Source organism: Galeopterus variegatus, unplaced genomic scaffold (genome assembly GCF_000696425.1).
Source record: "Galeopterus variegatus unplaced genomic scaffold, G_variegatus-3.0.2 Scaffold15964, whole genome shotgun sequence".
Lineage (NCBI taxonomy): Eukaryota > Metazoa > Chordata > Mammalia > Dermoptera > Cynocephalidae > Galeopterus > Galeopterus variegatus.
Genome location: NW_007742075.1, coordinates 13167 through 22941, shown reverse-complemented (window position 1 = coordinate 22941; position 9775 = coordinate 13167). Strand labels below are relative to the sequence as shown.

At 44.2% G+C, this 9775-nt stretch overlaps 1 pseudogene; it reads right to left on the bottom strand.

Moving 5' to 3' along the window:
- Positions 1-165: 165 nt before the first annotated feature.
- Positions 166-873, bottom strand: LOC103582373 (annotated as a pseudogene).
- Between the last annotated feature and the right edge of the window lie 8902 nt (positions 874-9775).

Genomic DNA, 9775 nt, shown 5'->3' with positions numbered 1-9775 from the left:
TTCCTTCCTTCCTTCCTTCCTTCCTTCCTTCCTTCCTTCCTTCCTTCCTTCTTTCTTTTTTGTTTTTCAGTCTGAAAAAATAATCTTTTTAGTTGAAAAATCTGGGGGATACTACTCCTTTCCCCCTAGATGAGGGGGCTGAAGAGACCAAACCCCCTACCTCACCTCATAGCCACTTTGGATACTCTTGATGAGGCAGCAGGCAAAGGCAATTCCCAGAACCTCCACAAAAGCAATGACCAGGGCTGCTGCAGCCACCACCCGCACATTTTTCCTCATTCAGCCCCAGATCTTTTCCACACAGCTCTTCTTATGGATTGCCTTCTCATTGAAATTAATCCCACAGCCCACAGTGATATTGATGCAGCAGGAATGAGGGACTTGGTTCTCTGCCATGAGAGGGATGTTCTCCCATTCCGTGTAATTAGCAGCCACACAGCACTGAAAATCTTCATGCATCCTGTCTAGGATTGAAGCTGTGTGGTTGTTTTTCAGGTAATTCTGTATCTGCTGCTGAAAGTCCTTATTAAACTCTGACATCGACTTGTCTTTAAACACATAGGCAGCAAGGCTGTAGCCACCTCCACCAGCATAATAAAGGACAGGAAAGTGGCAAACATGATCATAAGACAGTAGTTCTCCTTGCAGGCCCCACAGCAGCCCAAAAAGTCCACCAGGAAGAGGAAGGCACCCAGTGCAATGATGATCACAGGCAACAGGGAGCCCGAGATAGCCCCCTGGATTATAGTCTGACTCAGAACAAACTGGGCTCCAATACCCACTGTGATCAATCCTACTGCACAGGTGCAAAAAGGCCAGCAGAAGAACCTAGAGCAAGAACTTGACACATTTCATTCTTTCTTCCACCGCCATTGCTCCTGGGCCTGGGCTCTATGAGGCTGAGTGCTTCTCTCCTGCTCCAGCTCAGGGGCTCTCTAGCTGTGACCCTCCAGCTCCCGTCCCACCTGCTGCTTGGCCCTTCCCCACCCCAGGCTCCAGCCACAATCCCCTCCCCCACCAGGTGGCCCCTGACCTCCATCACGTGATCCAGGAACAGCTGTGGCCTTAGTCACTGGAGCAAGTGAGGGGAGGGCTGAGCCCCCACCTAGCCAGGGCCACATGGCCCCTACCCAGAAGATAGCACCCACCCCTGCCTCTCTGTTATCTTCTATTCTTGATTTTATTTATTTATGTTCTAATCTTTATTATTTTCTTCCTTCTGCTTACTTTAGGCTTAGTTTGCTCCTCTTTTTTTAGTTCCTTAAGGTGTACAGTTAGGTTAATGATTTGAGATCTCTTTTTGTTTGTTTGGCAGCTGGCCAGTAGGGGAACTGAACCCTTGGCCTTGGTGTTACAAGGCTAAACAACTGAGCTAACCTGCCAGCTGATCTCTTCTTTTTTAATGTAGGCATTTATAGCTATAAATTTCCCCTGAGCAGTGCTTTCACTGCATTCCATAAGTTTTGGCATGTTGGTATATTTGATGTTTTCATTTTCATTTATCTCAAAGTATTTTCTAATTTCCTTTGTGATTTTTTTTTCTTTGACTCATTGGCTATTTAGGAGTGTGTTGTTTAATTTCCATGTACTTGTGAATTTCTCACATTTCTTGAAATTTTCTTGAAATTTCTAAAATTTCTATTGACTTCTAATTTCCATTCCATTGTGGTCAGAAAACATACTTTGTATGGTTTCAGGACTTGTAAACTTATTGAGACTTGTTTTATGATCTAACATATGGTATATCTTGGAGAATATTCCATGTACACTTGAGAAGAATGTGTATTCTGTTGTTGGGTGGACTGTTCTATAGATATCTGTTAGGTCTGTTTGGTTTATAGTGTTGTTTAAGCCTTCTATATTTCTGTTGATCCTTCTGCCCAGTTGTTCCATTGTTATTGTATTGAAGTCTCCAGCTATTTTTGGTTCAATTCTGTTAGTTTTTGCTTCATATATTTTGGGGCTCTATTCTTAGGTGCATATATGTTTATAATTGTTATATCTTCTTGGTGGATTGACTCTTTTATCATTATAAGATGTCCTTCTTTGTCTGTAGTAACAATTTTTGCCTCAATGTCTATTTTGTGTAATATTAGTATAGCCACTCCAGCTTTTTTTGGGTTACTGTTTGCATCATATGTCCTTTTCCATCCTTTTACTTTCAATCTATTTGTATCTTTGAATCTAAAGTGAGTCTCTTGTAGACAGCATATAGTTGGGTCATGTTTTTTAATCCATTCTACCAATCTCTACCTTTTAATTACAAAGTTTAAACTATTTACAATTAATGTAATTACTTATAAGGTATGATTTGCATGTGACTTTTTGCTGTTTGTTTTCTATGTGTCTATGTATATCTTTGTTCTCCAGTTCCTCCATCTGCCTTCATTTGTTTTAAATAGATGTCTTCTAGTGTATCATTTTAATTCCTTTGTCATTTCTTTTACTATATATCTTTTAGTTATTTTCTTGGTTGGTGCCCTGGGGATTACTGTTAAAATCTTAATTTATAACATTCTTGTTTGGATTAATACCAAATTCATTTCAATAGTATACAAAAACTTTGCTCCTATATAGCTATGTTCCCTCCCCTTGCTGTTTATGTTGTTATTGCATGAATTACTTCTTTATACATTGTGTGCCCATTAACATAGATTTGTAATTAATGCTTTTTGCATTTGTCTTTTATGTAAGGTAGGGGAAAAAAAGGAGTTACAAACAAAACATACATTTATACTGTCTTTTATATTTACTTACATAGTTATCTTTACCAGTGCTCTTTATTTCCTAATGTGGATTCAAGTTACTGTCTAGTGTTCTTTCATTTCTAATTGAAGAATTCCATTCAGTATTTTTTGTCAGGCAGGTCTGCTAGTGAGTAACTCTCTTAGTTATTGTTTATCTGTGAATGTCTTAATTTCTCCTCTTTTTTTTTTCTTGGCAGCCAGCTCATATGCGGATTCAAACCCTTGACCTTGGTGTTGTAACATGGTAGGTACTCTAACCAACTGAGCTAACTGGCCAGCCTCTCCTTCATTTCTGAATGATACTTTTATTGGATACAGAATTCTTAGTTGACAGTTGCTTTTTCTCTTTCAGCACTTTTTTTTTTTTTTGACTGGTAAGAGGATCGCAACCCTCGGCACGATGTGGTCTGCACCACACTCAGCCAGTGAGTGCACCAGCCATCCCTATACAGGATCCGAACCCGCGGCCTCGGCACTCCCAGTGCCACACTTACCTGAGTGAACCACAGGGCTGGACCATCTTTCAGCACTTTGAATATGGTATCCCACTGCCTCCTGGTCTTGATGGTATCTGATGAGAAATCAATTGTTAATCTTATTGAGTATCCCTAGTATTGATGAGTCACTTCTCTCTGGCTACTTTCAAGATTTGCTATTTTCTTCTTTTGACCGTTTGCTTCTGATGTGCTTAGGTGTGGATCTCTTTGAGTTTATCCGACTTTGATGTGTAGATTAATGTTTCTCACCAAATTTGGGAAGTTTCTAGCTATTATTTCTTCAAATGTTCATTCTTCCCTTTTCTCTGTTCTCTTCTTCTGGGACTCCTACTATGCATATGTTGCTATAGTTGATGGTGTACCACAGGTCTTTGAAGCTCTGTTTATTTTTCTTCACTCCTTATTCTCCCTGTTCCTTCGATTGGATAATCTCATTTGACCTATCTTTTAAGTTTGCTGATTCTTTTGCCTGCTCAAATCTTCTGCTGAATCTCTCTAGTTAATTTTTCATTTCAGTTATTATCCTTTAAAACTCCAGAATTTCAATTTGGTTCTCTTTCATATTTTCTGTTTTTTCCTTGGTGTTTCTCTATGTAGTGAAACATCATTCTCATACTTTATTTTAGTTGTTTAGATATGATTTTCTATAGTCCTCTGAACATAGTTAAAATAGCTGATTTAAAGTTTTTATCCAGTCAGTACAATATGTGGGTTTCTCCATGGACAGTTTCTTTCTTTATTTCTTCCCCCACCCCCACCCCCACCCCCCAGGGACAATTTCTGTTGATTACTTTTTTTTCCCCTGTGTATGGACCATACTTGTTTCTTTGCATATCTCTTAATTTTTGTTAAAAACTGGACATTTTAGATAATAGAATGAGGCAGTTCTGGGAATCAGATTCTTCCTTTCTCTTCAGGGTTTGTTGTTGTTGTTCCTCTTTGTTGTAGTAGTAATTGTTTAGTAACTTTTCTGAACTAATTCCAAAAAGTATATTTTCTTTGTGTTATGTGTCCACTGAAGTCTGTATTTGTTTAGCTTAGTGATCAGCTAATGATTGGACAGGGATTTCTTTAAATACCTGGAATCAATAAATCTCAGTCTTTGCCAAGGGGCTCTGTGTGCTTGTTAGGATCCACATTCAACACTCAGCCAGGCAGTTGACAACTCTGCCTTAGCCTTAACTTCCAGCTTGCATTGAGCACCAAGATCAGCCAGAGATGAGAACTGAGAGCCTTCTCAGCTTTTCATGAGTATGTACACAGCCCTGGGCATGTGCATGGCCTTCCAGATTCCTAGGAACATGTCAGAGCTTTTCAATGCCTCCATAGACATCTCATTCCCCTCTTTTTTCCTTTGGTTAGTCTATTATTTATTACCTATCTATTTACTATTTATTTATCTATTATTTTAGTCTATCTTCAGGTTTTTATTCTATTATTTGGTTTATCTGTTATTCATTGAACCAGGCAGCTGCAACATTAAAACACTTGCCTGTAAATGTTTTTGACAAATGCCCACCCAGAGAGAGGATTTGGCACTGGGGGAGCTCTGAGTTAGCTCACATAAAGACAATTTTTTTTAGTGGGGTCCTTCAGGGACCCACCAGCCAGGTCCAATAATGCCAGTTCTTTGGAAATGAGGCTTTGGAAGAACTCCAGCACTGTTCTGCTCCTTCTGGTACTGGGAATGTGTGCTGTTGGCTTCCAAGGCTGCTGTTGAGCTAGAGAGCCGGGGATAGGACTAGGGCAAGTTAAAACTACACAAAGCTCACTGTGCTTACCAAGATTTACCTGTTTTCTTGAATAAACGTTCCCTAGCTTGCTGCAATCCTCTGGTTAATTTCCAGAATTCTGAAAAAGTTGATGCTGATAATTTTTGCCAGTTTTTCTGTTGCTTTTATGGAGGGGTGAATTTTCAAAGGTTTTTACTCTGCGACTTTTGCTCACATCCCCTCTTCAGTCTGTTTTTACAGCTATAATATTCCACTGGATGGATGTATTATAACTTACTTATCCTGTCCCCTGTGGTTGGACATTTAGGTTGTTTTCAGTCTTTTGCAGTTATATACAATGTTGCAAATGAATGTCTTATGTATCTGTCATTTTGCACATGTGCAAATATCTTTTTTTTTTTTTCTTTTTGTCTTTTTTTGTGACCGGCAACGGATCGCAACCCTCAGTGTCGCGCCCGTACCGGACCGGGACCGGCTACGGGATCGCAACCCTCGGTGTTGCTCCCGCACCTCGCTCAGCCAGTGAGCGGCCGGTCTGTATGTGGGATCCGAACACTCGGCGGGAGCATCGCCATGCTCCCAAGCGGCGCACTGTAGCAGTGCGCCACCGGGCCGGCCCAATGTGCAAGTATCTTTAAAATAAATTCCAAGAAGTGGAATTGATGGGTCAAAGAGCACAAGAATTTGTAATTTTGGTAGATACTGCCCAAATTGTCTTCCTTGGGGGTTGGTCGAATCTATTTGCATTCCCACTAATAATGTAGAAGAATATCTTTTTCTCCCACTGTCTTGCCAATGGAAGGTGTTCTCTAACTTTTGGATTTTGCCAATTTGGTGGATGAAAAATAGTATCTCAGTGTAATTTTACTGAGCATTTCTTTTATGAACAAAGGTGAGCATCTTATTACATATTTTAGGGGCCATTTGGATTTTTGTTTTTATTTATACATTCTATGTATTAGGGAACAGAAAGCCTTTATTTTGTGTAAACAAATATGCTTCCCCACACTTCTCGCTGCTTGCATGTCTTGATTTCTAAGGGCTTGGAGACCTTTGAAAGCACAGATGCTCTGGGCTCCCACATGAACTGCTCCTAAGGCTTTTCTCTCTTGCCCCGGGCCCTCGCTGAGGACATAGCTGTCTGTGGAGCCGGGCTCTGAGGACATGCATGGTACCAGTTGTCTCGTGTCAGCTGCATCCCCTTTCCCTCTTCTGGGTTGCCCTTCTCCCCTTCGGCAAACTCCGTGTCCTTCAAAATCTGGAGGATTTTGATGCTACCCTCTCGGGAGATCTGCCCCTGATCCTGGCCCTTCCAAACAGAACTAACCATTTATTTTCCTGTGCTACTTCTGTACCTTGTTCAGACTTTCACTGCTAATTGCCATTATCCTACAGAATTAGGTTTTTTAATCAATCTTTTTTTGTATTAAAATCATAATCATTTGTAAAAAATACATAAGCAAAAGGAAAAATAACTTAATACCAATACTAATATTTTGTTTGTTTTTTGGCAGCTGGCTGGTATGGGGTATGAGGTATGGGGATCCGAACCCTTGACCTTGGTGTTATAAGGCAGTGCTCTAATCACTTAGATCACCGGCCAGCCCCCAATGTTAATAATTTGGAATATATCTTTGTAGCCTTTTATTTGGACTTACATGTGTATGTATATATTAAAGAAATAAAAATGGGATTATACTCTACAAGCATTGGCCAAATGCTTTCTGTTTCATTTGCCTTTTGTGGTGCAACACTTTTCTGCATCACCTGATCTTCTACACCATGATTTGTGACAGCTTTAATTATTTACCCTGAATTATTTAACCGATCCCCCATGACTGGGCATTTAGGTTATTTCTAGTTTTGGGCTTTTATAAACAGAACTGCAGTGAGCATTCTTATAACCTTAATATTATGCATAATTATTTCTTCAGAACAGAAAACATTCTTAAAAGTAAGATTTCAGGGTCGAGAGGTGTTTAGCACTTGAGGCGTCAGTACACATTGCTGTGTTCACCTCCAGGAAGACCAGGCACCATTCCCCAGGAGTCGTATCCAGCTGTTGGCTGGATGGTGAGCTGAAAGGTGCTGGTCAGTCCTTCCTGTCCATGTGCCCATTCTGGGCATGGGGTGGGCTGGCTGCTGAATATTTGTGGGTGTGCATTCAAAGGGAGAAGAGAAGGTAGGGACTTTTTAGGGGGACTCAAGTCAAGCGATGCAGCGACCCCATGGCAAGAGTGGGCTGGTAGAGCTGGGCATGGCCACTGGGGCTGGGCAGCACGCTCTCCTGGCTCCCCACCTTCCTGGGAGCCTGACCTCTGCCCAGATCCCTTTTCTCAGCTTGCTCTTGCCCCTGAAAGAGTCTGAGCTCTCTCGTATGCCTTCCTTGTGGCCAGCACAAGGGAGGTCCTTAGTAATATGTGGGGATTTGGAACTGGCAAAGTTGTGCTGTGGCCAGACCCCGTGAGGCCTGTGCGGCGTGGTCTCCTTGAATGACTCCTGAGCCAAGTGCTGCGATCCCCATTAGAGATGAGGAAACCGAGGCCCAGGACAGGCCAATGGGGCTCGGGGCCTGCATGTGCGGCCATGGCCCTTGGCAGGAGAGGGAACGTCCCTGGGTAGGGGCTGGCTGGTTACCTCAGTTGGTTAGAGCACAGCCCTATAACACCAAGGTCACGGGTTCAGACGTCCATGCTCAGCCAGCCACCAGAAAAAAAAACCTGAGGCAGGTTCCTGTAGACTTCAGAAATGTACAGTACAGACTGCTGGGTTCATGTGTTTTGGGACACAATATCTGATCTGTTTGGAAATCTCAAATACTGTTAAAGGAGAGGTGACATCTTTAAAAGTTTTGCTTAACACAGTAGGATCCGGGCACCTGAGCCCTTCACCTTCAGACAGCACCCACCTCAGGTGTCATAGGCCCCCTCTCCATAGATGTGTGACCCTGGGAAAAGCCCTTCCCCTGCTGAGCCTCAGTTTCCTCATCTGTAAAATGGGTCCAGCACATTCTCCGCATCTGTCAGAGGATTCTGTTATGAAGATGATTGTATTAAAGCTGTGGTTCTCCATGTGTGGGCCAGGGACCCTGGGGTGGGGGGCGTGTCCCTGAGATCCTTTTAGGGGGTCTGTGAGGTCAAAACTACTTTCATGGGGCCGGCCCGGTGGCACACTCGGTAGAGTGTGGCGTTTGGGAGTGCGGCGGCGCTCCCGCCGAGGGTTCGGATCCCATATAGAGATCGGTCCACTCACTGGTTGAGCGCAGTGCGGGCGCGACACCGAGGGTTGCGATCCCATTGCCAGTCGCGGTACAGGCGCGACACTGAGGGTTGCGACCCCGTTACCGGTCACGAAAAAAGACAAAAAGGAAAAAAAAAAAAACCTACTTTCATATTTCCATTAAGACATCAGTCGCCCTTTTCACTCTCATGAGTGTATGGTGGAGTTTCCAGAGGCCACGTAAGGCTGGCAGTGTCATCGCTGAGGTGCCGATATGTGTGCACGTGGTGTTCTTGGTTTCTAGACCTCTTTCAGTCTTAACTCCGACATGGGAGATATCAAAGTTACAGCAACGTCACCAAAAGCTCTTCAAGTCCTCAGTCACATCTCAGTTCCAAGACAGTGAAAGATTCCTGAGACCAAAAGTTTGAGAACTGCTGGCAAGAATGTTTTCCAAACTCATTTGGCCACAGTTCAGTGTGGCGCAGTATGTTCCAGCGACACACACAGAACCAACAAAGGAGGCTCACGGGGCCACCTCATCCTCATGGCGTGTGACACACTGTGTCCGGTTCTATTTTATCTAAAAAGAAAATGTTTCCCATCGTGCCAGTGGGTCCCCACCATGGAGCAGGTGACACCTGGCCTCCCGCCCCAGCTCTGGGCAAGTACAGGCTTTGTGGGATCATGATGGGCCCACCGCATGACATCGTGAGGATTAAGCGCAGCCCATTAAGGAAGTGCCCAGCACAGAACAGTAGGTGCTCAATTAATGTGAGGTATTACCCTTGTTAGTTATCCCTCACCCACCACCAAGCTACCGAGCTGGGCAGTGGCCCGACTATGGCTGTGGCCTCCGCCTTGGCAAGAGCATGAATGGGCCCTTCCCGGAGCCCCCACCCCTGCCCAGCCCAGCCCAGCGCAGCTGCCCCTGCGTCCCAGCCTCCCCCTGCCTGGGCCAAACTCGAAATCCAGGGACAGATGCCAGGAGAAAGGTGGGCGGGAGAACAAAAGCAGAGAGGGGCGGTTTACGGCGTAAACACAGCGCTTGTGTGTGGAAGGAAAATATTTTCTTTGAACAAACAAGACTCTCAGCCCTGTTTCCCAGAAGCACTATTATCTCAGAACAGTGCTGCTTCAGATAAAAAAAAAAGTCCGGGGAGGGAAGGGGGAGAAGAAAAAGCCTTTGCAGCCGCAGAACAAATGCTTCGGGGCTGCTGAGGGGCCGCGTCGGGGGAGCCACCTGGGGGGGCACTGCAGACAGGCACCTCCACCGTCAGATTAGGGTCTGTGTCAGGCCCTGCTGCAAGGACAAATCTGTCCCCAACACATTTGCTTATGGGGCACTGATGGGTCATCCTGGCATTTGCCACTTTGGCAAAACAGCCTGTTTTTTTGTTTTTTTTTGACCGGTAAGGGGATCACAACCCTCAGCACGGTGTGGTCCACACCACGCTCAGCCAGTGAGTGCACCGGCCATCCCTATATAGGATCCAAACCCGCAGCCTCGGCACTACCAGTGCCGCACTCTCCCGAGTGAGCCACGGGGCTGGCCCGAAAACAGCCTGTTTTGAAGTAG